This window comes from Hypanus sabinus, chromosome 2 (assembly GCF_030144855.1).
Source record: "Hypanus sabinus isolate sHypSab1 chromosome 2, sHypSab1.hap1, whole genome shotgun sequence".
Taxonomy (NCBI): domain Eukaryota; kingdom Metazoa; phylum Chordata; class Chondrichthyes; order Myliobatiformes; family Dasyatidae; genus Hypanus; species Hypanus sabinus.
This window is the reverse complement of record NC_082707.1, coordinates 137661433-137688774: the sequence shown is the minus strand read 5'-3', so window position 1 is coordinate 137688774 and position 27342 is coordinate 137661433.

Sequence of the window (27342 nt, the reverse complement as noted above, 5' to 3'; positions counted from 1 at the left end):
GATGCTCTCCTGCACAGCACTGTTGTAATACATGATTATTTCAGTTACTGCCACCTTCCTCTCAGCTTGAACCAGACTGGCCGCTCTCCTTTGACTTCTCTCATGAACAAGATGTATTCATTGATGCTCATTGAATGTCAAGCACCAGAGATTCTGCAAATGCTGGAAATCCAGAGCAACAAAATTCTGGAGGAACTCAGTGGCATCTACAGAAATGAATAAACCATCGTAGTTTCTGGCTGAGACCCTTCTTCAGGACTAGAAAAGGGGGAAGGTGCCAGATTAAGAAAGTGAAGGAGGGGAAGGAGTACAAGCATGAAGGTGCCAGGTGGGTGATGGAAGAGGGGACAGAGTAAGAAGCTGGAAAGTTACAGGTGGAAAAGGAGAAGAAGGAATCTGATAGGAAATGAGAGTGGACCATGGGAAAAAGCAAAAGTGGAGGGGTACCAGAGGTAGGTGATAGGCAGCTGAGGAGAAAAGTTAAGAGGGGAGCCAGAGTGGGGAAATGAAGAAGAGGGAAGGAGGAGGGGGAAAATTACTGGAATTTGGAAAGATTTATTTTTATGCCATCAGGTTGGAGGCTACCAAACAAAATATAAGGTGTTACTCCTCCAACCTGAGAGGGGCAGTAATTCTGTGATTTTCTTATTACCTTGTCCATTTTCCACTCCCCACAAATTTCCCTCTGGCATTTAATCTTGCAAGTGGCAGAAGTGCAAAACCTGCCGATTCATCTCCTCCCTCACCTTCATTCAGGACACAAACAGCCCTTCCAGGTGAGGCAACACTTCACCTGCAAATTTATTGGGGCTGTCTACCGTATCTAGTGTTCCCCCTGTGTCCTCCTCTACATTGGTGAGACTTGACATAGATTGGGAAACTGCTTTGTCGAGCACCTTTTCTCCATCCACAAAAAAACAGGATTTCCTGGTGACCACCCATTTTAATTCCATTTCCCATTCTCATTCCATGGCTTCTTCTGCTACAATTAGGCCACTGTCAGGTTGGAAAAGTAAGACTTTATATTCCATATAGGTGGCCTCCAACCTGATGGCATTAACATTGATTTTTCCAACTTCTGGTAATTTTCCCCCTCTTCCTTTCCTGTTCTTCATTTCCCCACTCTGCCTTCTATCTCTTCTCCTCACCTGCCTGTTGCCCCCCCCCCCCCACCCAGTTCCCTTCCACCTTTCTTTTCTCCCATGGTCCGCTCTCTTCTCCTGTCAGATTCCTTCTTCTCCAGCCTTTTGCCTTTTCCTCATATCGCCTACCAGTCAGTATCTTACTTCATCCCCTCCTGGCTTCACCTATCACCTTCTAGCTTGCACTCCTCCTCCTCCTCCCCTCAGCCCTGCCACCTTCTTACTCTGGCATCTTCCCTCTTCTTTTCCAGTCCTGATGAAGGGTCTTGGCAAGAAACGCTGACTGGTTATTCCTTTCCATTGACACTGCCTGACCTGAGTTCATCCAGCATCTTGTGTGTGTTGCTCACTGGATGCTTTATCACATCATACTCTGTGAACTCTGTGTAAAAATCCTAGGAGATCAGTTTCTGATATACTCAAACCACCTCATATGGCACCAACAATCATTCCATGGTCAAAATCACTTAGGTCACATTATTTCCTCATTCTGATATTTAGTCTGAACAGGAACTGGGCCTCTTGGCCAAATCTGCATGCTTTTATACATTGAGTTGAGTACCATTCTCTACGTTTCGTACACCAAATACAAATACTAGGCCTGTTCAATTTTATTTGAAAGAATATACATACAGCTCAATACATTGACTGTTTCCATAAGTCTCAAGAAAAATTCCCACGATTTACAGATTCTCTGAGAAACATGGGGTCATTTCCAGCAATTCAGACTGAGATCATGTCGACTGAACTTGGCCAAATATTGTCTCATTTTAGGAAAGATATTTTCCCTCTAGTCATTTGAATTCAATGCAAAATCTTCTATGAACAAGAAGAACACACACAAAACTCAAAAAGTCAGGCAGCATCTATGGAGAGGAATAAAGAGTTGATGCTTCGGACCGAGACCCTCCATAAGTGCTGAGAGTTAGAGGAACAGACAAGAGAATGAATTGGAGGGAACAACCAGACCACCTTTAGTCTTCTTGAATGACAGAGCAGGCTTGATGGATCACATGACCTCCTGCTCCTATTTTTTATATGCTTTCGATTTATGAACATGAGCTCTTTTTGTCCTTCACCTTCAGGGACACCAGACTTCCCTGAACTTCTTCTGATGGTTCTCCTGTAGCTGTAGTTTATGGAGCAAATCCAGAAACACCATTGCAGATGCATTCATAAGGAGTGCAGGAAACATCATGCCCCTGTGCTCAACAGCATTACCGTCCCGTGTTTCAAACATCTGAAGTATATCTTGACTGAAAGTGCAATGCTTAATTTCAAGAAGATTGTTTTTCCTACTATTCCCAGTTATTTGTGATATCCTTTCATAAACATTGACTGAACAGGCAGGCTGCAGAGCATCGAGCAACAGATGCAGAAATGAGTGGCCCTTTAAATCAGCCAGCTACAGTGAAAGGAGCACCATGCAGATATGATTAACCATCAGTAGCCAACAATTTGTCTGAAGCAGAAAAGTGTCACCCATTTTCTCCCAGTTACTGCTTAATGCCCAGATATTTGAGATCAGCATTGACAAACATCGATTTTTCAATCAAGATGCACTTAAAAAGGCAATTCTGCATGATCCAGTTTCTCACCAAAGTAATTTAAATCAAAGTTTGTGAGTACCTGATCTTAAGTTACTGAAAAATATTCTATCCTTATTAAGGCATGGTCATCATTTTCATAATATATATATATATATATATATATAAAGAATATTTATCCTAATCATCCAACTTTTGGACCCTTCTCACAAGCATACTAATGAGTACAATCAGTGGAGATCCTCACTGGTGATTCTTTCTGCAAGTGCACAGCTACTTGGAGAAGAATCAATGGGCCAAATGGTTGAATTCTGTTCCTATGTCTTACATGTCTTACCTTTTGGATCAATCTATTCTGTGTTGGAACAAAGGATTTAGAAACTTCACGTGCACTGACTGTAGTATGCCTGTAAAATTTACCTCAAAATTTATGTCAATAACAGAGGAATTCAAACTTAACATCCAGGACTATCCAACGGAAACCACTCGAAAGCCAATGGCTTCCAGTAGATCATGAATTTTGATATAAAAGAGGAAATGCTGAAAACTCTCAAAATAGATGTTTTATGGTCACAGATTCTTCTTCAGAAGTGGAGAATATTGTACTTAACTATTTCAAATAGCTAGCCTGTCTTTTCCTCCACAGGGATGTGGCTGTACCTCTCTGTTTCAAATTGTTTCTGCTTTCTTTTCTACTCTACCAGTCAGATTTTAAAGTAGCTGTAACCTAGACAACTTTGGTCTACATCCCGTCACAGACCTTTCCTCTATTTTCTTTGCAACTTAAAATATGCCTGTTTTCTCACTTTTCCAGTTCTAAATGAAGGTCTTCAGCCAACTAAACATAGACTTTGTTTCTTTCCCTGCAGATGCTGCTCAATCTGCTTGTCTGTTTCCCTTATAATTTATGACATCATTTGCAATGTTAATGAGATTGCAGCTCTGTTATCTGCTGCTCGATACTTAGTATTCAATGTCATGCTGCTCCAGCATTTTCTGTTTTTGTTTCAGATTCCCACCATTTGCAGATTTTTGCTCCGATTACCACTCAGATTCAGATATGGACTTGATCGAGCTTAGCTACTGACTGAAGACTAGCCGATGCTGGTGAATGAGGGCTCGAATTCCAAGCTTTCAACTCTGGAGCAGCTGAACCTGACCACTATGCCTCAAACTATTCAATTTACTGGCAGTTCTCTCCCCGGAATGTCCACGTCGAAGAAGTTCTGCTCCTATCTCCAGTATTTCCGTCAATCTCTTTTACCGTACTAACCTCCAATGTTTTTTTTTCTCATTCTTGCCTTTGATAAGGGCTTGCTCAAAACTTATTAACATAACCACATCTCTTTCTTTCACAACTGCCTCCTGCTGCAGCTTATTGTGTATGGATCCAAATGAAATTCCACCCTACAGAGTTTGGATTCACAATGATTACAGGTTTGCTTAAACGTTCCAGTGTTTCCATAATCACTGCTCTTGCCACATCTTAGATTCACACTTAATGCCACGCTTCAGTATATGCTCTTGACCTCTCTGCAACAGCAACAAATCCACTAACTCAAAGCTGTCTGATCTGCAATTGCACACTCCCCGTTACTGAATTCAGTGGTTCATAGAAACAATCCTATTTCTATGATTGCAAACATTGATGGCTCTTGAATTTTAATACATCTCCAGATCATTCTTCCCCATTTCCCCCATCCCATCTCTTACTCCAGTCTTACCCCTTGTAATGTTTCCCCTGTTCCTCCTGATCATTCCTTCTCTGATTTCAACGATCTGCCTTCAGCAGAGATTTAGTTTCATCACACTCCATCCTTAATAAATTCCAGACCCAACATGATGCCCCCTGCCCACTTTGCCCTTTGAGCCCACTTATTTAGCCAGAAGTCCTGACTCTTTACTATGAACACATTTTCCTGTCTCCAGAACTCCCATTCCACCTGAATTGTTTCTTTTGATATCTCACCTTTCATACTCATCACTAACTGTGGTCCTGACGTTGATTGAATCCATTTTCATATCTCATATTTTCTTATGTTTTTGTGAATGTAGAAGGAATTAATTCAGCCTATCAAGTCTATGCTAGTACTCAGAGTATTTCCATTAAACTCATACCTTCACTTATCTCTCTGCAAACTAATCCCGCACAGATACCTATTAATTTCCTTCTGATTCTACTACTGCTATGCTACAGCAGCCAAATAACCTACCAACCAGTTATTCCTTGGCATGTAGATGGAAACTAGAGCACTGGTGACCCATTGTTTCAGCCTGCTCTTTCTTATTTGGTCACAACAAAACATAAATTGATGGAAACGCTCAGCATGTTAGTCAGCATCTGAAAGAGGAAGACAGTTAATGTTTTAGGCTGGAGATTGTTAGAAGTTCTATTGATGGATCTTTATCCTGAAATGTTTCTCCTTCCACAGATGCTGCCTGATCTACTGAGCATTTTCAGCATTTTCTGTTTTTAGGACAACGTGGAAATGAGTGAGGTAAGAAAACCAAATTTTTGATGAGGTAAATAAACCTATTAAGCACATTTTTGTTAGTTTTGATCTTTACCTCTGAAGTGACACAATGACAAATTTGCTGTACCCTTACTGCTCATGTTAGCAGATGTTCATATTCTTATTTTTCATATTTCATCAAAGTAATTTCAAAATTCTAGTAGAATTTGCAAACCACTAATGTGTTTCTCTTATAATTTATGACATCATCTGCAACTTTAATGAGGTTGCAGCTCTGTTATCTGCTGCTCAGTACTTAGCATTCAATGTCAAATTTGCAGCTTTTGATCTGTCAACAGCTCTGCAGCAGGTTCTTAATTTAGGGTGTTCAAGAATTGGGATACTGAATGGGGTATAAACAGAAGTAGAAGGAGTAAAAAAAATCTCAGAATAAATATTTTAGCAGTATTAAATTAGACTTCCCAGGTGATACTCTGCTGAAGTGATTTTTAAAAGGAGCATGCAATGAAAATTATTTGCATAACTTTATGAGTTCATTCAGCTAAGGTATTCTTACCAAAACAAATGTTTTACACCACTTCCATTGTCAAAAGGCTGACCTTATTTTGGTAACTGTATATTTTCCAGTTTACAAATAATATATACTGATTAGGTTTAATTCTAGCAAACAGGTTAAGTGCCTAGTAGGGAATTCCCTGACTTAAATTTCTGACCTCTAGATTCAATATTTTTTTGCACATTGTGTAATAAAACAAGCTCCAGTCTTGCTTGACACAAGAACAAGTTTATATGACTTATCCCTAGGGGTGGGTTGAGCACACCGCATAAAATAAGGAATCACACAAAATACTGTGAGTTCAGACCTTCTCTGAAGTCTTCTATCTCTGCCTACTTGGCAATGGATATCGAAAAAAAGTAAATGCACAAAAGTCAAGATTATAACATGGACATTTATTGTATCCATTATAAGCTGTAAAATATGATTTTGTAAATATAAAAAAAGATGCTGAAAGTCAGCTTTTTTTCATATGCAGTGGGGAAAACACATCAGAGGTACAATATTCAATAAATATAATAAACATCCCTATGAAACAAATTGTTCATAAACTACCTCTTTAATTTTTTAGAGTTTCTGAACCATATATTTTCTTATTAGTTCTGAGCCTGCTGGGTTTCTTGGATGGATGGGGAATGTCAGAGTCTGAATATTATGTAGCTGCTTTATGAATTATTTCTGAGAAGAGAAGCCTATTACAGCTGTCAGGAAGATGATGATATTAAACCATCACAGTTCAGCTGGTACCACCCTCCCCCTACATCCATCACTCCCTCTCATAGCAGTTACAAGTCACACCATCTCATGTTGAGAGATTTCTAGTACCAAGACAAATACTGGCCTTTCCTGAGACCATGAAACATTTAGCATTTCATTTTGGATCATGGCAGATGCCAGTAACAAATAGCCTAATGAATCTCACTTATTGTCTCTGTGAGTTTTAAGCAATCCTGTTGAATGGCAGATTTTCTATTTAATTTCTCCACTTTCTTTCATCCACTATTACTCTATCCTCCACCCACCTCCATCTATTATTTTGCATGAAGAAGTGGAAAGAATATTCAAGGTGTACCCTGAGGAAGCAATAATTTTATATTGCATGTCAGCAAATCTTTGAGGTTTGTTAAAGAGTACTGGAAAAACATGTTGATGTATGAAATCTCAAGCCATCTTTAAACAATGCTCCATGATGACCCTAGGCTTCTGGCATTGCTGCACAATGTGGTTTTGTTCTTGACTGCGATTAAAATTCATCCACTCACCACTGGTGAGTTCTGCCACCCTTCACTTTGACGTGGAGTCCTATGCAGGAACAAGTAGACCATCTAGTTTAAAGGCTTGGGAGGATCAGCCTTGCACCACTGGAGCATGTGTGTACAGTCAAATTGCTAATAAGCAATGATAGTGGCAACTGTATAAATGGCATATTTCAGACTGGCATATTACTCTTTCTGTTCCCTCAGAGGGATCACGCTGTGGGGAATTTGAGATTAGTGGGGGGAAAAATCAAAGATATAATTTAAATGTACATTGCATGGGGTGCACATTTATAAAATACTGAATCATTTAAACACACTTTGGACAAATGTTATCATTTTCTGTCTCAGTGATTCAAACAGGTAAGTCATAATTTAAGGGGTCAATGTGGTATACTTTTGTTGGATCATTTAGCAAGAGCCTATTCAATTTGTTTAAGGTAGAATGATATTGCAGGCCTGAGAGAAATTAACTGCTTACCTATTTGCCTTTCCAGCTGAAGCTTTGCACCGAGGTGAGAGCTCTGCGTATCCTTCATGGGTTTGGGCTAGGGGATGGGGGGAGGGGGGTGGGGTAGGGGGTGAAATTGAAGGAATAATGCAAGACAGTGTGCTTGACAGTATAATTTGCTGTTCGTGAGTGAGCAAGAATGCATAACTAATGAGCTCGGCAGGATCTGTGAATTACCTGACTCCTTCTGATTAGTCAAATTCAAGGCAGATTATGCTGCCAATCAGCTCTTCTTTTTAATTCTTTGTAACTGATGAAGAAACTGAAAAATGCAGCAAAGCCAGGCCAGGTTATACCATTCCTGGGAGCACAGTAATGACACTTTGCTCATTTTCACTCTGCTGAAAGCATTCTTGGTATTGACATTGCAATTGACTTACATCAAATGGAATAGAATAAAATCTAAAAAGCCATGCCACCAATTTATTCTTCTTTGAATTTGTATATTTATAAACATCTACTTCTGCAACACATTACAACATGTTTTGTAAAAATGACCAGAAATGGTTTGAGGTTATTTGGTCTGAAAACAGGCAATTCTTTTAAGAACCGGTCTCCATTATTTTGCAACACGATGTAGAATTATGACATGAACATGCAGCTAATATAAGATTTCACACCTCTCTCCCGCCACATATGAAGTCAATATGATTAATTATTTTTTCTAATCAATGCTTTAGAGCAGACGTGTGGATAATGAGTTCATTTTTGAGTTGCCAACGTTAAAATCTACTGCAGCAATGAGCACCAGGCATCCCTTTTCTGTCTTGTCCTTACCATTTTGAAGGGTAAAGTAATTAAGGTAATAGGATTCCAGAAGACTGAAAGTAGTTATTTGAGCTAATAGGCAACTCCTACCCACACAAGGAAATCATTGTATGTCAGCCAGTATGGACATGAACATTAACTGGTATGTACAGACAAATGAGTATGACAATTGTTGACCCTTAGAAAGGCTTGGTACATACAAATAGGTAAAATAAATTGTCTTTTGCCTCAATGGTGTACATGAATGAAGCAGTGCCAATAATATCTTAAATTTAGCTTTGCTGAAGCCAATAAAATGTACCAGAGTAAAAGTCGCTTTTAAAGGAATGCCATAAATCCCATGGCAACCTTCTTGGATGATGAGTTATTTACAAAATTTGAATTATTATTGACAGATATGATGACATGGCAGATAGGTGGAGTTGGTGGAAATCAGAAAGGAATGAGCTGATCTAATGGTGCTTTTGCAGTTCCATGACTAAGTGTCCCAAATGCAGTACCTGTAAATTAGAGTATTAATGCAATGTTTCAGCCACTGAGAAGCTGTGAAGATGGTGACAAATACATTCTTTACCCCAGCTCTCTCAGTAATGATCATCCTCACAAATTAAGGACACAACTATTTAACATGCTGAGATCTGTACTCCTTCTGTCTATAACAAATAAACAATCTGATATGCTTCTTCTAATTTCAAGACAGATTTACGTTTATAAGAGAACTAACCATTTTAGCATGCTCTTTACATGTTAAGTATACTTAACATTGACTTACCAAAAAATATCCAAAACACTGTTGTTTTCAGATTGTTCGGTCAACAGTCCAAATCCACTTGATTCCACACTCATAGAGTCAAAGAGCAATAATGGCATGGATAATAGCCCTTCAGCCCAATCATTCCATGCTGACCACAGTGCCCATCCCAGCTCAGCCCAAGCTGCTGCACTGTTTCCATATCCCTCTAAACCCCATCTCCCACCCCACACAAATGTACAAACAAGATTGATGTTATTCTTTGGAAACTTTAGGCGCAATTTTAACATGATTGGATTCGAAACCCGAAGAATCATTTGGGGCACTGATTTTCCATCTTGTCAAGTGGGGAGTAAAACACAGGCAGAGTGCAAAACAGACATTATAGCTGAATCTACTCTGTTCCTTCCAGGCCACAAAGATACATTTCCCACATATGGTCATCTCATTGACTAGTTTTTAAACTGAAGTCATAGAATTAAGAGACTAGGAGCTACATTTCCCCCATTTAGTCAGGAAAAATGCATGAATATTTATGCAGTATATTTAATGGAAAAGTAAACTTATGAATACAGTTCAGAATTAAAGATAATTAAATCGATCTGAGAAATACAGCATTGAGATTATGAAAAAGTCCTTTTAACTGTCTTAAATGAATTACATGTGCAAGCAATGGTAAATATTTAATTTGCAGTTTGAAAGATAGTAAACACAGGTCTTCCCTGAAGGACCAAATGGTGAGGAAGAAAGCAGTGGGCTGCCAGAAGACAGAAGAGCTGGCAAAGTGGGTAGATAAATGGCAGATGACATTTAATTTAGGGAAGTGCAATGTGACACTTTAATAGAAAGAGCAAGGTGAATTGACACCATTCTAAAAGGAGGATCTTGGTATACAGGGACCTAAATCTTTGGAAAGGCATGGCATTTTGAGAGATTGATTAGTAGGTCAAAGGAGATACAAGGAATACTAAATCAATTACTCTGCTGTTATTGGACTATTGAATAGCTCCCTGGTGTGATAGACTTTACAATCTACCTCGCTAAACCTACCTGTATACCTCCTCCATCACATCCATTCAGAGCCCCTAACAGTCCTTCCAGGTGAGGCAATGCATCACCTGAGAATCTTCTGGGATCATCTATTGTGTCTGGTGCTCCCGATGCAGCCACCTCTACATTGGTGAGGCCTTTCGTAAGTTTGGGGTCTGCTTCGACATGCACCTCTGTTCCATCTGCCAAAAGTGGAAGTTCCTGGTGGTCAAACACTTTAATTCTGATTTCTATTCCTGTTCTGACATGTGGGTCCAGGCTTCCTGTTGTGCCACAATGAGGCCACTCTCAGGGTGAAGGGGTAACACCTTAAATTCCATCCCAGAAACTTCCAACCTGATGGCATGAATATTGATCTCTCCTTCAGGTAAAAAAATTGCCTCCCCCTCCCCTCTTCTACTATTCCCCAGTTTGGTCTCTTACCACTTCTCGCCTGCCTATCAACTCCCTCTTGGTCATTTCCTCCTTTCCTTTCTCCTATTCTTCACTTTCCTCCAATCAGATTCCTTCCTCTCCAGCTCTTTACCTTTCCCACCCACCTGGCTTCACCTATCAGCTTCTAGCTATACTCCTTCCCCTTCCCCCACCTTTTTATTCTGGCATCTTCCCCCTTCCTTTCCAGTCCTTGTCTTGGTCTGACAAGTTGATTGTTTATTCCTGACCTGCTGAGTTCCTCCTGTGTGTTGTGTGTGTTTCGTCATAATCTTACACCTTCTTACCTACCTGCACTTTCTATGTAGCTGTTGCACTTCATCTTGCACTCTGCTCTTGATTTAACCTGTACTGCCTCATTGTCCTGTGTAATAGTCTGATCAGCATGAAAAACAAACTTTTCACTATACCTCAGCACATGTGATGATAATAATAGACTAATTCCAATTCCAGTTCAAATTCAAATAGTGTGCAAGTGCAGGGAGATAATGTTGAGACATTTATTTTAAAAAGGCTATTCAGAACTGTTCAAGGTCCTAGAGAAAATGCAAAAACAAATTTTGCAACTCATTTCTGAAACTCATTCCTCTCCCAAGCCTAATCCCATTATTCTCTGTGATTATTAAATGATCTTTTTTCGAATAGTGCTCTACTTGGTCTTTACCTCTTCCCCCTGCTGTGCAGAGATCCACCTTCTAGATAAAAAAGTGGACTTTAGGTCATTCTCTTTGTTTGCAGCTCATGGAAAATTACCTGATATGATTAGAGACCTGGCAGAAAGGAAGCAAAGGCCTTTATTTATATAAACTGAGCTATAAGTGATGCAGTCCCATTCTTTGTGTGCTCACATCTGTTCCATTAGAACTGATTGAGGTTTACTGAATGTCAAAATCCTCCTGGGGTGAGGCTACCTGATCCAATCCAGCAGCTTGGACTGAGGAGACCTGCTCAGTGGATCCCTACGTTAGGCTAAGCTTCATGAGCTCACCTTTCCCCAAAAAATTGTCAAAGACTTTTGACTGAAAAAATTAACTTTCTCTTCTGTGGAGCTGAAATTTGTGAATCCACACTAATCTGAAGTGTCAGTACAGAGACACAGAAATCCAAACATCCTTATTCCCAATTCTCTAAATTATAAAATGGAGGAGGAGGTACTGGTGGTTCAGATTTTCAATAGACCAGTCCTCTAATGGAGAAGTAGATTCAATTGAATGGACCAAAGCTGATTACTTCATGAGTTCTTTGAACTGTTATGATAAAAGAGGGATTTGTTAAACTTCTGTACACACACTCATTGTACAGTTTCTACATTTCCACAATCATTTTGCATTGTGGAGTCTGCAAAGCTTCCTGGTTTTGCTTAGCAAATTAGTTTTCAATGGACTCTCTAGCCACTTAAGATGTTTTTACTAAGACATTATTTTGAATTAGTTTTGTTTGACTTACTATTGATTACAAGATCTAAACCATTTTTAGACATTACAGAACTTCCTGAAAATCTATTTCTTTATTCTCCATTGTCATGTGCTGCCATTATGGGTTTATTAAGTCGATAATTGGCTCCTGAATTAGCTGTCCTTGGGTTCTGCAGTCTTTCTGGTGACGTGATTTGTTAAATGTTGTGCTGGTTTCCATTGGATGGATTAATTTTAAAATGAATAATACAACTGTTTATAAATATCTGGTTTCTAAAGATGTTATTAGAATAATTCCAAATTATTCACAAGAATTTATTTTTGAATGTGGATTGATTATATCTTCAGTCTTAATTGGGGGAACGTTGTTCGGTGCCTTCTAGTCATGTACTCTCGTTGAAGTTAACCTTCATTGACCATTTTGCTCAAACATCTCAAAGATATCATTACACCATTTCTAATAATCCTTTGATGATCTTTGGCAAGTAATATTGGCTTCCCTAGTGACCACATTAATCTCAACATCACGCACAATAAATTATCTGTTTAAAACCCACCAAATCCAGCTGTAGCTGTAATGCATTGTTGGCTTTTAATTCTAAGAGGTTGACTGTGATAATTTCAATCCACGAAAAGAGTGAAATACTAATCTTGCAACAATAATATTTTTACACGGTGTATCTGGAATGTTATAATCAGCAGAGTGAAATTTGGTGCCAGTCTGGATCCTTGAAATGCTTCTTGAATTGAACAATCTTTCTCAGTACAATTCAATATTACTATGGGACTCCCAATTGTTATCTGTGACTTAAAGCTGCTGAACCATGATCCCTAAAATTTCCTGCTTTCTGAGGGAACAAACACAATAGTAAAAAAAATCATTATAATCTTCAAAATACTTGGCTTTGTAAAATTGTGTTCTAATGTTGATGAAGTGTGGATGGTTTAGTGTCTAATTTCCTGATAGTTTGAGGAGAGGAATAACTTTTAACAGCAAGTGATCAAAATGTTGAGAGATTCGGTAGCATTATCAGGGATATAAAAAGTAATGTTGACATATGTGATCATCTTTCATAGATCATAATCTTTCACTTAATAACTTTTAATTTTGTCTTTTATAATTGTATGATTCTTTTCAACTTGAACATGAATTTTCACATATTTCAACTGGGCTACAATTACGTAAATAACAAACCTTCAGAGTACTGTAAAGTTCTTCCTCTTTCTCCGTCTAATTCTTGGCAAATGATATTCGTAGGGAGTACAGATAAACATGTCACACAGCTGAGCTAAGCATGCACTGGTGCACTTTGCAGTGCAAGTGATGGGAAGATAATATAGGCAGGCAAAAATGGACAATATTCATTTTGCCACTGCAGGCTGTAACATCTCAGTGCTTCTCTCACCACCAACTCAACCAAGCTGATTTTGTCAAGTGTTTATGATGGGAAGCATCAACATTCAGTCGCTCACAGATGAGCATGGCATGGACTTACATGGCCCCTGCCCTTAATCAGGAATGTGCCAGTAATTGATGCCTCCTGCTCATCTGCCTTTACAATTCTATGTCAGCCAGATCTGCTGGTGGCGTAGCACTAGCACCAGACTTCAGAGTGAAGGCTCCCAAAGGGTTGAGTATCGAACTAGCAACTTGGCCTCTTAAAAACAAGAAAGCTGGCGTCCTGATGACTTTACTCAGATTTAAGGGCTTTCTTCTTCTTCTTCTTCTTCTTCTTCTTCTTCTTCTTCTTCTTCTTCTTCTTCTTCTTCTTCTTCTTCTTCTTCTTCTTCTTCTTCTTCTTCTTCTTCTTCTTCTTCTTCTTCTTCTTCTTCTTCTTCTTCTTCTTCTTCTTCTTCTTCTTCTTCTTCTTCTTCTTCTTCTTCTTCTTCTTCTTCTTCTTCTATGTGAGTTCAGAACACCCAGTCAATTGACTGGGACCCACAACCTGGAGATTAAGAAGAGAAAGGCAAATCCGCTCACACACAACTGTATGGCAAAACACCCAAGTAATCACATTGTCAAGTTCACTGTTGTCACGACAGTGATGGGCACATCTCCAACAATGATGAAACAGCATATAGTGAGGAGGTGAATGAGCCTGAGACCTGGTGTCAGGCAAAGAGCCTCATCCTTAACATCAACAAGACAATGGAGATAGTCATCGACTTAAGGAGAACGCACAACATTCACACCCTCCTTTACATTGGTGGCACAGCAGCAGAAACAAGGAATTTCAAACACCTGGGAATGCACATCTCACACAACCTCTCATGGTCCACTTCTTCATGAGCTCTCTCTTTTTCCTTTTGTCCATTCTGTTCATTAATTTAAGTACATCGGACACATGATACACAGTCAGGAAAGCTCACCAATGCCTCTGCTTTCTGAGGAGGGTGAAGAGAACTGGACTTTGCACATCAATACTCTCACCATTCTACAGATGCACAGCAGGGAGCATCCTGACAAGCTGCATCACTGCTTGGTACGGAACCTGCTCTGGAACAGACAGGAAGGCTCTGCAATGGGTAACTAAAACTGCCCAACATGTCACTGGCCCCAGTCTACCCACCACAGAAGATATATGTATGAAAAGGTGCAGAAAAAGGCTAGTAATTTCAAGAAAGGTCCCCACCCACCCTGCTCATGGACTGTTTGTCCTAACCCATCAGGGACAAAGCTACATAGTATCCATGCCAGGGCCACCAGATTCAAAAACATTTACTTTCTCCAAGCAGTAAGACTGATCAATACCTCCACCCAGTAACCCACCACTACTTTATTATTTCCCATCACTCACCTTATGCACAGCCTAGCATCAAATTACGGACATACAGTCAATCTGCGTATGTTAGCTATATTATATACTTATATTTATTGTGTGTGTTTTAACATTATGCTTGTGTTCTTCATTTTTTGTGGGGGTTTTTGTGCTGCATCAGATTCAGAGTAACAATTATTTTGTTCTTCTTACACTTTGTACAGGAATTGATATTAAACAATTTTTAAAAATCTTGAGTCTTAATGTCATTATTTTGATTTTTTTCATTTGTGTATTGTTTTAATGCATCTTAATATACTTTCCAAGTTTTAAGAAATATTTAAGTTTATTTTTATTAATTTAAGTAATGAAATTTTAATACCCTTCAGATGTCTCTATGCAACAGAGACATTTTTAAAACTCTTACAAAGCTTCACAGAATTTGACAGCAGGTGAACTTCGGCTTTCAACCATTCCAACTCACGTCAACTTAAGGCTGATTTTCAGGCCATTCCAGGGAGTGGGTCCTCAACAGCACACTGGCCTGATTTGTCATTGAGGCTTTGCTAGACCTTGATTGGCAGTCTGGGATCAGGAGCCCCAGATGATGAGACTCATGCATTCGTACAATGTTGGTGGGGATGAAACCAGGCAGTTCTGAGGATGGAGCAGGCATTTTTGTTCATTTGGATAAATAACATAAGAAAATGGAAGCAGAAATAAGCTACTCATTACCTCACGCCAGTCCTGCCACTGAATGTACTCATGGCCAGTCTTTCCCAGTCCTCAGCTTATTTTATGAGCCAGGCCCAAATAGCCCTTTATTCTCTGATCACAGATGTTTATCTGTTTTCTCTTTGAATATCCGCGCTCCCCCCCTCCCCGTGATCCAGCTTCCAGAAGCTGGTGAGGAGAGAATTCCATGGAGTCATTAGTGTCTGTGAAGATAACAGTCGCAGTATATGGAGTATTAGTGTGAACCATTGTCTTTAAGTCTATCATCCAGAAGGGTTACATCATATCACTAATTGTTCTCTGGACTTAAAAAGGTTCCATTGTCTACCTATGTATCCTACACATAAGCACCCAGATGGAAGAAGAGCTGAATGTACTGCCCCAATATAACTTAATGTTGAAAGTGGCACAGAGTGGTTGTTAAACACATATAGTAGTGATCGCTAAAAGAGGCACAACTGGGGAGATTATAAAATGACCCGTAGTAAATCAGTGGACGTCAAACAATAGCCACTGTGTATGTCTCAAGATTTACATGCAAAAATGACAAAAGTGAAGATCTTCACAGTTGTTAATCCTGCCTCAAGTCTATCTCCAAATTAATGTAGTTGAAGAACATCCCCAGTGAGTTGTGGACGTGCATCAAGTTACTGTGAAGGGAAAAATTCCCAAAATGTTCCTAATGGCGGTTGGTAAGATGCTGCAGGTGGGCAATATGGTGAACTTGGGGTGACATTCCAACTGCAAAGAAGATATTTCAGGAAATATTCAGAAGTTTTCATCAACATAATCTCAAGATGTAAGAAAGCAAATGTACCTTCCTGAAGGAGAACTGCTTTATTTCTGTTTGTAAGCAGAAGTTAAAGAGAAAGGGCTAGTCCTTGCTAGGTGTTATTCAGCACCAGGTCAGTTTTGTACCATATAGTGCCACAACGTTGGCTGTACTTCACCAACTTAAAACAAAATGAACTGTGGCAGTGGAGAAGGAGGCAAGGTAATCAGCAAAAAAAAAACAATTGATTTGATCTGTGCAAGATCAACCTCAGTGGAATATCTTTTGGAACAATACAACATATTCTTGGAATGCTTCCAACATTGGAATTCGGCAGTGATAAGCAGGTCATGCTTGTTCTTAATATATACTGACCAAATATGAAAAGAATTCTGCTCAGATAGAGAAGGCAGCATGAGTAATTATATTTTGGATTCCATTGTCTCACTGGTCTTGCTGGGAAGATTATTTGCAGTAGTTCACAGAAGGGTTACAGCACAGAAAGAGGGAATTCAGGCATTTAAATCTTATACCAACTCGATGTAAGAGCAATCCAGCTAGTGCCACTATTGTGTTCTCATCCCACATTCCCACAAATTCTTTCTTTTCAGATTTTTATGCATTATCCTTTAAGGTGATTTACCTTTAAGGTGCATTTCCACTGCTATTGGTCACAGTGCAATACAGACCCTAACGACCTTCATCAGGGGGAAGATTTTACTGCTATCAGTCCCAGTTTTTTTAACATACCCCTTCATTCTGGGCCCACTTCTTCATGAGCTCTTTCTTTTTCCTTTTGTCCATTCTGTTCATGAATTTAAGTACATTGGACGCATGTGTCGAGCTCTCCTGTCTCATCTGTACCACTCTGTGCATTCTGCAACGGACTTGACTTGGAGCAAAGAACTCACTGACTATGCATACTTACAGAAGGCATGTTTGTTCTGTTAACTCCAATAAAACTCTGCAACTTATTTAACTATATAAATGCAGACATTGCAAAAGTCACAACAGAAATTCAAATTATGATTTAACAACCAAATTCTTTCAATAAGACTTTTCTCTCTAAATTTTCTTTTCAGACATTTCTTGTGCTTTCCTTTCTTTATTATAACTTTACTTTTTATTTTGACTTTATATAATATAAATCAGAAACCACAGATGTTATGATTGCTCTTTGCTACAGAATTAAACATTGTAACATATTATCCACCATGAGATATGAATTGTAATATATTTAATCACTTTTATTTATGTAACCAAGGCAGGCATGATTCCATTTTAATAAATTTTGGAACACCAATGTGATGAATCTAACAGGATTGACTCATTACAAAACATGGGGATGAAGATGTTTTTTTAATATCATTTCTGTTGAAAATTGTGTTCTCTTAAATCCAGCATATATGTTTCCCTTGGGAGAACATTGTATCATCAAGCCATAATACTTGGATCACACCAGGATTAAAAACTCATCCCTCTGGCTGGCAATACACATATTGTTGCATTGTTAAAGGGTACCTGGTGTTTTGTTTGAAATGACCTGTAATGCAGCCGTATGTCTCTCAGCAAAAGTGGGTACCTGCTTCACGGGCATGAGACTATATATTCAGAGCAACAGCTCAAATTGTCAGTGAGATTAATGAGTACTGTAGATTAAGATGTGAAATTCTGTCAGGAGTCTGGATTGGACTGGAGATACTCACCACAAAGTGTAAATGCTGATATTCATTAATACTGTAATTTCACTTTGGTGGAGGAATAAACCCAGATGTTCATTCTCAAAGCCCACATTCAATATAAAGACCCATATTTGTATGTTCTCATTATCATTTTAACCATATGCTTCACAGCTGTGTTTTTTATTATTTCAATCAACATCTGAGGACATTGGTAAGGGCTATTCATCATTATAATTTATAAAATATGAACTGAAAGTGAGTTCTGCCCATGTACAATGCTTTTTCTGCATTTTTGTGTAAATATCCAAAGCTTGTAGCATTTTTCTTAATGCCCAGAGAAGACAAGGAAGAAAGATACTGGCCAAAGATTTCTGCTAGAATTTATGTTTTTTATGCATAAATCAGGCAGCCACATAACTTGCAAGCTAGAATGATTCTTAATTTAAAGGGATTGGACAAAAATTTGTTAAATGTATTAACAATATGCTAAAATGCCATTGTGCACTTCATTCATACTAGTTTCTTGCAATACTTTGGGAGACCAATTTTCTTGGGCACAAAAATTGCAAAGCATCAGAGTGTCATAGATTTATGTCAGGTCTGCAAAGACAGGCACCTCCCAGTCTCCACCCAGCTAACAGCGATCACCCGCAACTCATTTCCTACTGATCACCTGCAGCCTATTTAAACCCAGTTCTCATTCACAGTCCTTTGTTCACAAATTGAACTGGCCAGCTTCAAGCATTTGCTCCTACCCTTCAGTTGCCTTGTCATGTTCAGTATCTGTACTCTCTTGTTTTGTGGGATCACATGGGTTGTTATTTTGCTGTTTATTTGTAAAACATTGTTTCCTGCTAAAGTATCTCCTGATCTGCTTTTGGGTCAAGCCTCCTCTACTTTTCCTGACAGGATGGATAAACCTACGATTAATCCAAGAGAGTACACTCACCTAAAGGAAATCATCCATTGACCGGAGCACATAATCCCAAGGTGGCCCTCTTCATTGACCTTCCCAAATTTCCATCAGCCACAGAGACAATAGACCTGGTGCTCCAATAAGTAGTTTGTCTCCATGGCTTCCCTCAAGAGATTGTGTTGGACTAGTGCCCATAATTTCCACTTCAGGCAAGCTTTCTTTTCCTTGCTCTGTAGCTCAGTGTGTTTGTCTTCTGGCTATCATCTGCAGAGCAATGGTTAATCAGAAAGAGACAAACAGCAAATAGAGAAGCTTCACTGCCTCTAACCCTTCCAAATGGGAGAAGTAATCTGCTCTGGGCCAACCTGTCCCCCAATATACACACCTCCTCTGCCACAGATATGTCACCCTTTGAAGTGCTTCATGGCTACCAACCCCCGTTGTTCCCCCTGAAGGAGCCAGCCATGGAGGTTCCATCCTCCAAGGCCCTGATTTGCTGATGTCGGAATGCTTGGAAGAGGGCATGAAGGGCCTTCTGAGCTCTCAACCACACCTACTGCCACCAGACTAGCCACCGTTGGTGCCTAACAAGATTATTCCACCCTGGAGACAGTGTCTGGCTATCCACCCAATATTTACCCCTGCACACTGACTCCTACAAGCTCTCACCCTGATCCCTTTAAGATGACTTCAACTCAGTTACTTGCTATCCCTATAAGACCACCACTCGGGTTCTTCCAAACCATTCCATTCAGGTTCTACTTATACCTCAAACATTCCAGTCCTAGCAACATCCTTGTCAAACTTCTCAAAAACCTGATAGATTAATATGGTGTCAAGAACAGCACACAATATTCCAGGTGAAGTCTCACCACAGTTCTATAGAGCTGAAACATGCAGTCCCTGCTCTTGTACCTAATGCCCCATCTGATGAAGGCAAGCATGCTTTCTTCACTATTTTCAGAGATTAATGTACTTCTACCACGGTGACTCTGTGAAAGCCCTGTCCTGATTTAACTTTGCAAATTGCATTGCTTGACAGCTGTCAAATTCCATCTGCCTTTCCTTTGCCCAATTTCCTAGTTGATCCTGCTGTGACCATAGACAATCCTCTTTACTATACACCAGACCTTCCATCCTGGCATCATCTTCAAACTTTCTAATCATGCCACCTATATTCTCATTCAAATCATTAATATATCTGACAAACAACTGGGACCCATCGCTGATCCCTCCAGCACACCGCAGATCACAGGCATCCAGTCTGAAAAATACTCCCCTGGCTCAACATTCTGACTCCGTCACCAAGCTTGAATTTCCCGAAGAACTAATTCCTTGTTTCAAATGTTAGACTTCAACTGCAATGACCAAAAGTGGGAGATAAGTATCCTTAATAGATAACTGAGCAGCCTAGTGGAGGGTAAAACTTTGAAGAGGACATGATGTTTCTAATGGATAAAGGATGAATTTCCTGCTGTGGTCATGGATGCACATGGTCCATCGAAGATGATTTGATAGGTGATTTTCCATTATCTTGAAGGCTAGAAAGGGCTCTTTAACTTATGCTCAGGCTTTTCCTGTCAAAATTCTCACATTGCCTTCAGCATCTAGCCACACATCCGAAGTACTATGTCCATTTATTAACGTTGCTGGTTGTCACCCATGATGGTATCTTGGAGAGGAACACAGCAAGCAAACAATCCGCTGAAGTTCAGGCAAAGTGAGAGTCATCATTCATCAATCTGCAACTTAGCGGAGGAGGTCACGGCAACATGGACTACTCAGCTCTATTGAGTGTGTGCCAACAGTGGCAACCTTCTCTATTGTTGAGTAGATTTTATTTCAAGTAGAAGGCCAACAGATAATAGATTGCAAGGGGAGCCAGTGCTATGTCCAGTGCAGGAAGACACAACGTTAATACAAGACTTGCACAACTAGAGGGAGGAGCTTAGGAGAACAATGGCACCTAGTGGGGACTCCTTTACCTGCATCTACATCTATTTCTATCTTTAATATCACCATTTGTCTCTTTCAGGGTTCTTTTGAAGACCCTGACCTGGAGTTACACACTGACTACGGTTCTTTGTGGAAATGGGATCCGCTCTTGGTGTCTCACGACTGGCCACTATTTGATATGTCAAGAACGCAGCCTAGATGACTAGCGTGCCTTCAGGGTTCTGAGATTTTATGGCTTTGGAGGTGGGCAGACTCAAGGTCAGTGCTGTTGCAGAAAACCGGTGCATTGTGCATTGTAAGATTGAAAGCAGCGAGCTGTCTGCCGATTATGTGCCCAGAGACCCGTATTCTTTGGGCACAGAGCTCAGAAGAAGCGACGCAACAGACTTATAGCACCATAAATCAAGGAGTTGTTTTGTTATATCTCCCCTCTCGTCATGAAATAGGAACACCTCTTTTTCTCTTATTAGGGAGAGTGAGAGCCTGTGGTATGTCAAATACCAGGTGAACAAGTAGTCTTTGGGGTACTGCCAGTCTGTGTCTTTATTGATGCTTTGCTGCATGCTTGAGTGCTCTGTTGGGGGAGCCGTTGCTATGTTGCTAGTGGGAAAGGGTTGGGGTCGTTGCTTTCCTGCTGCTTATGCATGGGAGGTGGGGAGCTAGGGGATCATTTGGGGTTCTAACATTTAACTGTCATTCATTCTTTGGGGGACACCTTTGTTTTTGTGTATGTTTATGAAGAAAAAGAATTTCAGAATGTATATTGTGTACATTTCTCTGACATTAAATGTACCTATTGACTGAAAATGTTCCATTTGCTATGCACTATGAGTAAGCGGTGGGTGAAAGCTGGCAACAAGTTGTCCTGGAAGGAGAAAAGAAAGTTCGGCCACAAGAAGTTCACCTTTGTCATTCCCCACCTCCAAAGCAAGAAGTGGCAGCAGAGCAATAGTCTGGAGACTGATATGTGGTGATGGGCAAAACATGGTGGTTTGATCCCAAAAACTGAATCAATTAAACAAAATATCACTTTTCAATCCTCTGACTTCAATCTCATTACTTGAGGAGGTACATAATGACATAGATTACAGATTTATTCAATGTATATAAAAACTTCATAAATGGTGTGCCATGATATAAAGTTGATTGTTATATTTACTTAAAAGTGAAAAAAACTGAAAGATTATTCAGACATTCCTTTTGCTTTTCCAAAGTTCTTATATTTAACAAAAAATAGGATATTTTTCACAACTCAGATACAAGAATGTAGAAGTAATTTTAAAAATCTTGGTTAGAAACTGCTCAAACGTGAGATATTTTGTCAGAATTCTGATGACAAGTTTAATTCTAAATCACTTTACACTAATAAAATTTTCACGAACTGAATATCACCAGAGGTGGATGCAGCTTGCTTTTTAACAGATACAAGAGTCTCAAGCCTTGGCTTTCTAGATGATTTGATCTTGTTGCCACCCTCAATTGATGGAAGAATTGCTGTTAAGTGTACAACACAACTATATTTGGGCTGTTTTCCTTTTTCTAGGAAATAATGAAATCCTTTATGATGGTGATCAATATTATCTATACAATCTTGACTTTTTTAACCTGTCTATAGCATTGCCCACACTATAATCCTATAGTGTCCCTCCAAGTTGTGCAAAAGGATGGAAAAAGATGTAGCTGATTGTATTCATGTTTGAGTAGTTGGAGTCAGAGAATGGCAATAATCATTATGATATTATTTTCTAATACCTTGTAACATGACTTCAGTGACAATGATAAGACCATAAGGCAGAGAAGCAGAATTAGGCCATTCAGCCAATCAAGTAGGTTCTGTCATTTCATCATTGCTGATTTATCTCAGACTCTTTCTCCTGTTTTCTCCCTGTACAATTTGACACAATAACTAATCAAGAGCCTATTAATCTCCACTTCAAATGTGCCTAGTGATGGCCTCCACCACCTTATGTGGCAATAAATTCCACAAATTCACCAACCTCTGGCTGAAGAAATTCCTCCTTATCTCTGTTCTGAAGGGATACCCTTCTTTTCCGAGGCTGTGCTCTTTGGTCCGAGACTCCCCACTACAGTAGGTATCTTCTCCAGGCCCACTCTCTCTAGGCCTTTCAACATTCGACAGATTTCATTGAGACCCCTCCCCATTTTCCTAAACTCCAGAGAGTACAGGTGCAAAGCCAACAAGCACTCCTTATACTGTACACTAATCCCCTCATTCCCAGAATCATAATTGTGAACTTCCTTTGGACCCTCTCCAATGCCAGCACCTCCTTGCTTAGATAAGGGGCACAAACCTGCTCATAATACTTCAAGTACAGTCTGACCAATGCCTTATAAAGCCTCAGCACTACATCCTTGCTTTTATATTCTAGTCCTCTCAAAATGAATGCTAACATTACATTTGTCTTCCTTCCCACTGGACTTAATCAGCAAGTTAAATTTTGGTGAACTTCTGCATGAGGACTCCCAAATCCCTTTGCACCTCTAATTTATGAATTGTACCCCAATTTAGAAAATATTCTATGGTTTTATTCCCTCTGCCAAAGTGCATGACCATATACTGTACTTCCTATGCTATATTCCATCTGCCATTTCTTTGCCCATTCTCCTAATCTATCTAAGTCCTTCTGCAGACTCCTGGCTTCCTCAATGTGACTGCCTCTCCACCTACCCTCGTATCATTCACTAACTTGGCCACAAAGCCATTAATTCTATCATCCAAATCATTGACATAAAACATGAAAGGAAGTGGTCCCAACACTGAGCTCTGTGGAATATCACTAGTCACTGGCAGCCAATCAGAAAAGGCTTCCTTTATTCCCACTCTCTGCCTCCTGCCAGCCAGCCAATCTTCTCTCCTTGCTAGTGTCTTCCCTGTTATGTTTGAGTATAACCCTGGTCAATGACTTGGAAAGTTTTGCCACATTAAAGTTACTATTTAATTATAAGATCTTATGTAATGAATGCATTATATATTAAACTGAAGTCCAGAAATTGTGTTACTTAAGGTAATTTTGTTGTTGTTTAGCAGATCAGTTTTCCATAGGATGGAAAACTTCTCTGAAAGCCAATGTAAGAGGTAGGCTCCATATTAACTAGGCTCATTGTGACTTCCTGGGCTAATTTTGATTGGATAAATAGGCCAGAAAGGTATTTCCTACACATTTATACTAAAGTAGTCTGCATTTTTAACATTTCTTGTCAAACGCTAGAAGAGAATTAGCTGAATAACTCAAGGTTAAAATTTTCAGGGCTGCAGTGAGATTAACAGGAGTGTGCTTTTAAAGAAATGAACTCAAACTATTGGCCTAATATCTTAGCTCTCTGCTTCTCATTCAATGATAATAGGACTCCAGTTAAGCACAGAATGTCCACAGTCTGAATTGCAAAACAATATAATGATATTAGTCAGGCTACATGAATCAGTGGGTATATTCCTGACTGTTTTCTCTGGCTTGCATATCACTTGTTAAGTTGTTTCTTCAATTGATCATTTATGGAATGAGTATCTTAAAGAAATTCAAAAGCCCAAAAATAAAATAAGATTGGAGTAAAAAAGCATAAAATGACATGCATCCAGTTACAGAATACTTAAGTTTGAGTTTGAAACATTAATGTAAGAAATAAATCTGAAATCTGAATTGCTATAAATAACAATAATTTAAAAATGTAATTTAACTGTTATTGGAATGAGGAATTGGGTTATGGTACACCATATTTAGAAATCATTACAACTACTTTTGATCAGTAATATGAAGATTTCTTTCTAATTATGACAAACATAATATTTATACCATGCAGTGATTTTGAATGATTTGTGTTTGCATAATATAATTTTCAGTACTCATAGCTATCTTGATTTAATACATTTGATGTGGCACCATTTTGAAGTAAGACATTTCACACCAAAGATCTAAGATGAAGGGGTGGCCAATTGTAGCTAGTCAAGACATGTTAATTGGACAGTAATGTGAACTGTCCTTGTGTTACCAAGACGGCATTGTCAACTGAGCATTAATAGACTTCTCTGCTAGATGATGGCTGGGAACTCTTATAAACTGATCACAACATTAATAAGTATTATATGATGATATGCCAGCGAATGTTCTATCTTTTTGCTCTCATGGTCAATTTATATACATATAGCATCAAAGAAGTCCTAATGAACAATATCACCTATTAAAGATGAATTATATCTTGACTTCCAATTTCATAACCCTTCAGAAAGCTGTTTTACCAGTGCTAAAATCTGTCATCAGTATCTTCCTCACATCCATGAGATGTCTCACACTTACGAATACCAATTTTGCATATAACTAATTAAGTACATTGCAATAAATGTGCACAAGAAGTTATTATAAAATTGCTATAAAACTATTTTATAATTGTCAAACTACATAGATCAGCACAGTTTATTTGAATGAATGCCTGGGGGCTATTTGTTTTGTATGTAATGCTCAGATCTGCTCTGGTCCATTTGGAGAGTATGTAGACAAGGACACGTGAGCTCAAAGCTTCTTATTACAGGAATTCCAATAGTGACTGGCTGGAACTTTCTAGAAAGTTCAAAGTAAATTTATTATTGAAGTACATATATGCCACCATATACAACCCTGAGATTCATTTCCAAAATAGAATAATAACTATAATAGAATCAATGAAAGACAGCATCAATTTGAGCAATCGCCCAGTGTGAAAAAGACAACAAATTTTGCAAGTATGAAAAGAAAGGAATAATAATAATAAATAAATAAGTAGTACATATCGAGAACATGAGAAGAAGAGTCCTTGGAAGTGAATGTATAATTCGTGAGAATACTTCAATGATGGGCAAGTGAAGATGAGTAAAGTTATCCCCCTTGCTTCAACAACCTGATGGTCAAGGGTTAATAACTGTTCCTGAACCTGGTGGTGTGGGTGCTGAGGTTCCTGTACCTTCTTCCTGATGGCAGCAGAGAGAAGAGAGCATGTGCTGGTTGGTGGGGCTGAGGGGGTCATAATGGTGGATGCTGCTTTCCAGCAACAACTTTTCATGTAGATGTGCTCAATAGTGGGGAGGATTTTACCCCTGATGGATGGGGTGTATCCACTACTTTTTGTAGGATTTTCCTTTCAAGCGCATTGGCATTTCTATACCAAGATATGATGCAGCCAGCCAATGTACACTCCACTACACATCTATAGAAATTAGTCAAAGTTATAGATGTCATGCCAAATCTTAGCAAACTCTAAAGGAAATAGAGGTGCTGCCATGCTTTCTTACATGCTGGACACTAAAATAATACCACCGAGGAAATTAAAGTTGCTGACCCTTTCCACCTCTGATCCTCTGATGGGGACTGGCTCATGGATGTCTGGTTTCCTTTTTCTGAAGTCCATAATAAGCTCCTTGGTCTTACTGACACTGAATAAGGAGTTGTTACTATGGCACCATTCAGTCAGATTTTTAATCTCTTCCTACATGCTGATTCATCACCACCTTTGATTCATCCTACGACAATGGTGTTGTCATGGCATTGGAGCTATTCTTAGCCACACAGTCAAAAGTGTGAAGTGAATAGAGCATGGGCTTAGCCCACAGCCTTGTGGTCACTTCTGCTGATGGTGATCATAGAGAAGATGTCATTGTCGGTCCGAAATGACTCAGGTCTGCAGGTGAGAAAATCGAGGATCCAATTGCACAAGGTGCTATTGAGGCCTAAGTTTTGGAGCTTATTGTTTAGTTTTGAGGGGATGATGGTATTGAATGTTGAGCTGTATTCAATAAAGAGCATCCTAATGTATGCATCTTTGCTGTTCAGATGTTCCAGGGTTGAGTGAAGAGCCAGTGAAATGGTATCTGCTGTGAACCTGTTACTCTGGTAGGCAAATTGGAGCAGATCCAAGTCATTTCTTAGATAGGAGTTGATATATTTCATCACCAGCCTCTCAAAACAGTTCATACAGAGGAGGTGAGTGCTACTGGACGATAGTCATTGAGGCAGGTTACCATGTTTTTCTTAGGCACCAGGATAATTGAAGCCTGCTTGATGCAGGTGGGTACCGCAGATGGCTGAAGCGAGAGATTAAATCAGCCAGGTGATCAGCACAGGTTTTTAATACTTGGCCAGGTACCCCATCTGGATTGGATGTTTTTCGTGGGTTTACCCTCCTAAAGGCTGCTCACACATTGGCCTCAGAGACTGAAATCACAGGATCACTGGGGGCTATAGGAGTACATGATTGTTCCTCCATGCTCTGACAGTCAAAGCTAGCACAGAAGGCATTGAGCTCATTTGGAAGTGAAGCCCTGTTGTCTCCCATTTCGTTTGACTTAACTTTATTAGAGCTGATATTATGCAAGCCATGCCACAACTGTCGACCATCCTTCATTGATTCAAGCTTAGTCCAGAATTGCCACTGTGCTTATGAAATGGCTTTCTAGATATCATACCTGTACCTCTTGGAACTTTCTTGGTCACCAGACTTTAATGCCACTTATCTGGCCCTCAGCAGATTGTGGATCTCTTGGTTCATCCAGGGTTTTTGCTTGGGTTCATCTTGAGAAACTCTTTCTATTTCCGGTCTTCCATTAAAACCAAACTGAAATGGACAATATTCAA